Here is an 8988-nt window from a genome sequence, read left to right as displayed (position 1 = left end):
TGGTACTAACTCTCTACCTGGTACTAACTCTCTACCTGGTACTAACTCTCTACCTGGTACTAACTCTCTACCTGGTACTAACTCTCTACCTGGTACTAACTCTCTACCTGGTACTAACTCTCTACCTGGTACTAACACTCTACCTGGTACTAACTCTCTACCTGGTACTAACTCTCTACCTGGTACTAACTCTCTACCTGGTACTAACTCTCTACCTGGTACTAACTCTCAACCTGGTACTAACTCTCTACCTGGTACTAACTCTCTACCTGGTACTAACTCTCTACCTGTCTCTACCTGGTACTAACTCTCTACCTGGTACTAACTCTCTACCTGGTACTAACTCTCTACCTGGTACTAACTCTCTACCTGGTACTAACTCTCTACCTGGTACTAACTCTCTACCTGGTACTAACTCTCTACCTGGTACTAACTCTCTGGTACTAACTCTCTACCTGGTACTAACTCTCTACCTGGTACTAACTCTCTACCTGGTACTAACTCTCTACCTGGTACTAACTCTCTGGTACTAACTCTCTACCTGGTACTAACTCTCTACCTGGTACTAACTCTCTACCTGGTACTAACTCTCTACCTGGTACTAACTCTCTACCTGGTACTAACTCTCTGGTACTAACTCTCTACCTGGTACTAACTCTCTACCTGGTACTAACTCTCTACATGGTACTAACTCTCTGGTACTAACTCTCTACCTGGTACTAACTCTCTGGTACTAACTCTCTACCTGGTACTAACTCTCTACCTGGTACTAACTCTCTGGTACTAACTCTCTACCTGGTACTAACTCTCTACCTGGTACTAACTCTCTACCTGGTACTAACTCTCTACCTGGTACTAACTCTCTACCTGGTACTAACTCTCTGGTACTAACTCTCTACCTGGTACTAACTCTCTACCTGGTACTAACTCTCTACCTGGTACTAACTCTCTACCTGGTACTAACTCTCTACATGGTACTAACTCTCTGGTACTAACTCTCTACCTGGTACTAACTCTCTACCTGGTACTAACACTCTACCTGGTACTAACTCTCTACCTGGTACTAACTCTCTACCTGGTGCTAACTCTCTACCTGGTACTAACTCTCTACCTGGTACTAACTCTCTACCTGGTGCTAACTCTCTACCTGGTACTAACACTCTACCTGGTACTAACTCTCTACCTGGTACTAACTCTCTACCTGGTACTAACTCTCTACCTGGTACTAACACTCTACCTGGTACTAACTCTCTACCTGGTACTAACTCTCTACCTGGTACTAACTCTCTACCTGGTACTAACTCTCTACCTGGTACTACCTCTCTACCTGGTACTAACACTCTACCTGGTACTAACACTCTACCTGGTACTAACTCTCTACCTGGTACTAACACTCTACCTGGTACTAACTCTCTACCTGGTGCTAACTCTCTACCTGGTACTAACACTCTACCTGGTACTAACTCTCTACCTGGTACTAACTCTCTACCTGGTACTAAGGTTACCCTTCTGTAGTGTGGTAGTGAAAGGTTAACCGTCTGTAGTGTGGTAGTGAAATGGTTGACCCTTTGTCGTGTGGCAGTGAAAGGGTTAACCTTCCGTATTGTCGCAGTGAAAGGGTTAACCTTCCGTATTGTCGCAGTGAAAGGGTTAACCGTTTGGTAGTGAAAGGGTTAAAAAAAAACACGAGTCTCTGCATCAAAACCTAGAAATATCTATGGAAATATGTCAGTCCACGTGCGCAGGGTCAGTGTGACACGTGTGTGTGTGTGTGTGCATGTGTGTGTGTGTGTGTGTGTGTGTGCATGTGTGTGTGTGTGTGTGTGAGAGAGTGGCGTGAGACTCGCGCACGTTCCATTATTCCATGTCCGCTAACCTAAACGGCGTCTCTCACTCCTCATCTCTCGTCTCCGCCGCCCGCAGATTGATAAATGTGGGACACGGGACGGGAAAGTGAAAAATCAAATCAGCAAAGCTGAATGTGTCTCTGGCTGCTAACGAGCAGCTGATTGAACATTTCGGCGGGAGGACATGCAGTCATTAGTGTCCACGCTGCGAGGCTGCGCTTAAGAGAAACTTCACTGGAGGGAAGAGTAGGAAAAAAGGAAAAATCTAATTACAATAAAGGAGACAGAGAATAGCCGTGAAGCATCAATTTAAACCTAATCACCACAATTACTGTTCCCACGGGTCTGCTTGTGTCACAGACTGATTGTTTTGGGGAAGAAATTGTATTTAGTGTGAATATGACACTCTTCTAAGAACTATACATAGTTATACTACAATCTTTTATTTTCTTGCGCTGGCTTTGGTGTCATACTTCAACCGTCCACTTGGTAAGTGAAGACAACCAGGGCCTAAGTATTTTTATGCTGACGACACTCAGGTCTATCTCCCCATGAAACCCAACAATATAAACAATCTCGACAGTCTTCGTTCCTGCCTAGACGACATCAAATGCTGGATGGCACACAATTTTCTACAGCTCAATCAGTCAAAGTGTGAAATCCTCCTTTTCGGCCCTCCAAACCAAACCAGTGTCATTGCCAGCAGCCTGGGTAACCTGTCTCCCCTATTCAAGCCCTTTGTTAAAAACCTGGGCGTGCTCTTTGACCCCGAGTTTTCCTTCAATAGGCAGGTAAACTCGGTGGTGAAGGGGTGCTTTTTCCAGCTCCGGTCCATAGCCAGGATCAAGGCCATTCTCTCCCCCTCAGACCTGGAAAGAGTCATTCACGCCTTCATATCCTCATGCTTAGACTACTGTAACTCCCTGTACCTGGGGCTAAATAAATCCACCATAGCCCGTCTACAACTCCCCCAAAACACTGCTGCTAGACTGCTCACAGGTACCCAGAAGAGAGCTCACATCACCCCTGTACTTGCCTCTCTCCACTGGCTCCCGGTGCGCTTTAGAATAGACTTCAAGTTCCTCTTATTGGTTTACAAAGCCCTAAATGGTAAAGCCCCTGCTTACCTAGCAGACCTCCTCACCCCCTGTACCAATGCCAGGGCCCTCAGATCGGCTGATAAGGGTCTCCTAACCACCTGTAGGTCTAACTTCAAGTCTAGGGGGGGACGTGCTTTTGCGGTCGCAGCCCCTGACCTCTGGAACAGCATCCCCACGTCCATTAAATCTGCCCCCTCCATCGAGTCTTTTAAATCTAAACTCAAAACCCACCTATATCGCCCCGCCTTCCCTGACTCACTCCGACTCCTGCCTTACTTGTTGACGTGTTGTTCTGTTTTTCCTTTGTCTATCCGTTGATTGTTTTGTTTTTCTGTTTATTTGATACTTTTCTTTGTTCTTAGCTTAGCCATGTGAAGCACTTTGGTTGACAAGCGTCATGTTTAAACGTGCTATATAAATCAATTTATCGATCGATAATACTAATCGATTAATAGGGGTCAGCCCTATCGGCATCTAGTGAGATCACAGCTTCTGATATTGAGGAAGGAGAGGGATTTTACATGACATTAAGAAGCCGCCTAGTGTTGAAAAAAAGAGTACCTGTTATTTATGAATCCTGTCCGATCTGGGGAAATAATAGAGGGTAGTCGATTATAAATGCATAGATAGTAGTTTGGAAAGAAGTTTTAGGTCCACGGATAATAAACGTATAGGAGGGTAGCTCCCACATAGGAGAGGGTCTCTGTTCTTCTTCAAGATTAAGGAAATGGTGGCCTGAGTAAGTGTATGGGGCAATTTAAAACAGCAGAAGGATTCATTGTACATATCAATAAGAAGCTGTGCTAATTTACCAAAAACCGTCCTATAGAATTTGATTGGGTAACCATCGGGGCATTTACCTGCCTCTTCAAGCTCCTCTATTGTGATAGGCTCCTCCAGTTTCACCGCTGAGTCAGAGTCAACTTCAGGAATGTCAAGAGTCCGTTGCTGAAGGCAGACGGGTCAGTGGATTGTTCTGCAGCAGAGAGAGGAGTAGAAGTTTTTTAATTGATCATTAATTTCTTTGGGATCTGTAGTTCTACCTGTTGGAGTTTGGATTTGTGGTATTTGATGCAAAGCTGATGCCGGTCTTAATTGATGAGCTAATAGTTTATTCACCTTATCTCAGTGTTCATAGTAATTGTATCTGGATTGGAATAGTAATTTTTCTGTATCGAATTCTGCTTGTAGCAATAGGCGTTCCTTATATAAATCAGGTGATGGAGCGATAGAGTAAACATCATCAATCCGAGTGATCTGTTTGGTTAAATTATCTCATTTCTTCCCTCTAGTCTCATAAGTGCAATAAGAAATAATGTCCCCCCTTAGGTACGCCTTCAGTGTCTCTCATAGTAAGGAAGCGGAGATCCCTGTCGTCGTATTAATATCCAAAAAAAATATCTACCTGGAAATAAAAGTAACAAAATCTTCATTCGATAACAAACTAGTATTCAGTCGCCAGGGTGGGGGGGGGGGTGTCATCACATCACATCCAGGGTGGGGGGGTGTCATCACATCACATCCAGGGTGGGGGGGTGTCATCACATCACATCCAGGGTGGGGGGGTGTCATCACATCACATCCAGGGTGGTCAGGTGTCATCACATCCCATAATGTGCAGTTCAATCAGAGTAGAATCATTAGAACTGGAGAGTGGTCCAATATGACAATAGTATCATATGAGCAAGATAGTACTGATGAGATGAGCCGATTGTCGATCAATAAATAATCAATACGAGTGAAGGTGTGATGAACATGAGAGAAGAATCTGCTAGATGGGTTGTGAAAACGCCAAGGGTCTGAAAGTGAAAACTCTTCCATAAAAGATTGAATGGTTTTAGCGGAGTTTGAATGAATGAATGAATGAATGAATGAAAACTTTATTTAACAGATTGCAGAATGGGTACAATACAGTACGGCTCAATACACACAATTGTTAAGGGGATGCAGACCTGAGAAAGACGTTTGTCTTGTTTCCATCAGGGTCCCCCATTTTCAATTCATATAGACATTTATGACATACACAACATACATGACATTTATGGCATAGGGACATATAGGTATTTAGTACTGATACATTTGTGACATAGGCGGTATTCAAATATACAGTACTGTTACCCCTAGATCCTGACAGAGTATATACATATGATGGGGAGGGGACTGTACATTAGGGGGGGGTGGGTGGGTGGGAGAGAAATATACATGTGGTGGGGAGGGGACTGTACATTAGGAGGGGGTGGGTGGGTGGGAGGGAAATATACATACGGCGGGGAGGGAATATATACATGCGGTGGGGAGGAGACTGTCTATTAGGAGGTGGTGGGGGTTTTGGGCATTTACGGTGGCCAGTTTCGAATTGCAGCCTCCCGTAGGTGCTCTTTAAGAGCGGTTTTGAATGTGGGCAGGGATTCACATTCCTTTACAGCTTTGGGTAGGGCGTTCCACATTGTTGTGGCATAATTGCGAAACGTGTTTAGTCCCTTGTTTGAGCCGAATCTGGGTTTCACATGATTTGTTGAGCTTCCTCTGGTGTAGTGGTTGTGGTATTCACTGACCTTTGGGAAGTATTTTGACATGTACATGGGCACCCCGGTCGTATAGTGTATCTTGTAGACCAGGCCCATTGCAAGTTGCTGTACTCTGTCGTCTACTCTAAGCCATCCTAGGTTGGCAAAGTGGGCAGGGGTGAGGTGGGTTCTGGGGTTCAGGTCAAGCAGTAGTCTGACCAGTTTGTTTTGTGATGTTTGTAATTTTGTTTTAAGCGCCTTTGAGGTGCTTTGGTACCATGAGGTGCACGCATAGTCATAGTACCCTTGAATGAGTGCTCCTGCCAGAGTCTTCAGGGTATTCTTGTTTACCAGAGAGGAGATCCGGTACAAGAATCTAGTTCGTTGGTTGACTTTTTTTATTACATTGGATGCCATTTTGTCACAGGAAAGATTTGCCTCTAGGATGGAACCCAGGTAGGTAATTTCGTCTTTCCTTCTGAAAGTACTGCATTTCTGGTAGATGAGCGATCCAATGATGGATTAAGCCAACAATTGAAGTCCCCCCCTAATATTAGATAAGAAGAAGAAGTCTTTATTTGTCATGCAGTTTAACACACAGATGCGAGATGGGCGACACACAGGAACACACACACACACATGCAATGGGTCGCCAATGAAATGTCTCTATAATAATAATAATAATAATGGATTGGATTTATATAGCGCTCTTCGTGACACCCCAGAGACCCCAGAGCGCTTACAGAGTCCATTATTCGTTCATACACAGTCATACCGGTGGTGGTAAGCTACAATTGCAGCCAGAGCTGCCCTGAGGCAGACTCACGGAAGCGTGGCGAATAATCAACGCCTACGGCCCCTCCGACCACCACCAACATTCATTCACATGCATACACATTCATACGAGGCAAGTAGGTTAAGTGTCTTGCCCAAGGACACAACGGCAGTGGGATGGACATGGGCTGGAGCGGGATTCGAACCACCAATCCTTCGATCATTGGACGACCCGCTCTACCCCTGAGCCACGCCGCCCCACACGCCCCACTGCACTTGACCCATCCCGTCGTCCCGAGGGCAGCCGGGAGCAGATGGGGGCTGCAGCGTGGGGGGAGGGGGGCCGCGCCCCGGGGACCAATCCAAGTGCTCCTGTCCGTCTTCGTCAGGGACGTGACAGCGTTAGCGATCTGTTGTGCATGCTTTTCCATTGGGTCCTCCTATAGCGCTTTTCCTAATGCTCAAAGACACTTTACAAAACAAACAATATAATACAATACAGTTTTAGTAGATAAAATAAATATATATATATAAAAAGGTGAGAGGAAGGAGTTCATGGGTTGAAAGCAAACCATTGGTCAATTGCCCCCAAATACAGTACCATACAGTAGTAAAGTACAGTATAAATACGACTTTATAAACCCAGAACTTTTCAATAATTATTATTATAACTTATTGTGTGCGTTCTGCTTCTGAAATGGATTATATATTGCTGTTAGAACAGTTAGATGCTGGCTGCCCAGGCCATACGCATAGAACGCATATTTACAACCTCTCCTCCCCTCTCTGCTCCACACCTACAAGTTCTGAGTGCACTCAGGGTTTTAGCCACAGAGACCTTTCAGAGAGAGATGACGGGTGACAGTCTGACAGATCACCGGATCCATCACCTGTCATCTCTCTCTGAAAGGAGAGAGCATAGGATCAGCGGCATTATATACACATAAGTATACTGCGTGATTGGTTCTTGACAAGCGCGCAGTCGTTCAGTATTGACAAAGCCTACTTTGCTGGAACGATTTATTTCGCACTATACAGTACGTATACAGTATATGTATAAGTACAAGTATAGGTCTTTATTTGTCATCAGATTAACACACACACTGAGACGCGAGTCGTGTGTCATTTTGAGATCAGTCGCAAATCACTTCCTGTTGAAGGGATCAGATGCCGAACCACGGCTGTTTTACCCACGCCTCATCCGCCTTATAAGGAGATGGCGAACGCGCATTTCAGTTTAACAATGAGTGGGATTCATCATGCAAGACACCTGGGTAAGCAGATTTGGACGTTAAGAACGGCTTGATGAATGTGGCGGTGGCTTTTCTTATTGTTCTCTTAACAGACCGGTGAGCAGGTTGGCACCTTGCACGGTCACGGTCGGCGTGTGAGTGTCTGAGTGAGTGGGTGAACGTGATAAAAGCGATCAGTCTCAGCTCCATCAGAGCACAGGGCGACACACCAACAAGTAAAACAAACCAATAAAAACAAAACCTCTTTATGTTGAAGTTACAATAAATTCATTTTTTATTATCATTTCTTCACCAAAGTGACACAGACCTCGTTGACTCATCAGGTCTGTTAAAAAACAAGCTTCTTCGCGTATAGAAAGGGTTAGGGTGATAGACACAGACCTCAGGTCTGTTACAGAACATATCTTCACGTATAGAAAGGGTTAGGGTGATAGACACAGACCTGAGGTCTGTTACAGAACATATCTTCATGTATAGAAAGGGTTAGGGTGACACAGGGACACAGACCTCAGGTCTGTTACAGAACATATCTTCATGTATAGAAAGGGTTAGGGTGACACAGAGACACAGACCTCAGGTCTGTTACAGAACATATCTTCATGTATAGAAAGGGTTAGGGTGACACAGGGACACAGACCTGAGGTCTGTTACAGAACATATCTTCATGTATAGAAAGGGTTAGGGTGACACACAGACACAGACCTGAGGTCTGTTACAGAACATATCTTCATGTATAGAAAGGGTTAGGGTGACACAGGGACACAGACCTCAGGTCTGTTACAGAACATATCTTCATGTATAGAAAGGGTTAGGGTGACACACAGACACAGACCTGAGGTCTGTTACAGAACATATCTTCATGTATAGAAAGGGTTAGGGTGACACACAGACACAGACCTGAGGTCTGTTACAGAACATATCTTCATGTATAGAAAGGGTTAGGGTGACACAGGGACACAGACCTCAGGTCTGTTACAGAACATATCTTCATGTATAGAAAGGCACTTCAGACTGAAGAGACGTTTAAGGGACTGGAATGAAAAAGACAAAAGCGACAGGGAAGCTGCGTCTCTCTCTGTGTGTAGATGTGTCTCTGTGTAGATGTGTCTCTGTGTAGATGTCTCTCTGTGTGTAGATGTGTCTCTCTGTGTGTAGATGTGTCTCTCTGTGTGTAGATGTGTCTCTCTGTGTGTAGATGTGTCTCTGTGTGTAGATGTGTCTCTGTGTAGATGTGTCTCTGTGTAGATGTGTCTCTGTCTCTGTGTAGATGTGTCTCTGTGTGTAGATGTGTCTCTGTGTGTAGATGTGTCTCTGTGTAGATGTGTCTCTGTGTAGATGTGTCTCTGTGTGTAGATGTGTCTCTGTGTAGATGTGTCTCTCTGTGTAGATGTGTCTCTGTGTGTAGATGTGTCTCTGTGTGTAGATGTGTCTCTGTGTGTAGATGTGTCTCTGTGTGTAGATGTGTCTCTGTGTAGATGTGTCTCTCTGTGTAGATGTGTCTCTGTGT

This window comes from Notolepis coatsorum (genome assembly GCF_963971535.1).
Source record: "Notolepis coatsorum genome assembly, chromosome: 11".
Classification (NCBI taxonomy): Eukaryota; Metazoa; Chordata; class Actinopteri; order Aulopiformes; family Paralepididae; genus Notolepis; species Notolepis coatsorum.
This window is presented reverse-complemented; position numbering follows the sequence as displayed.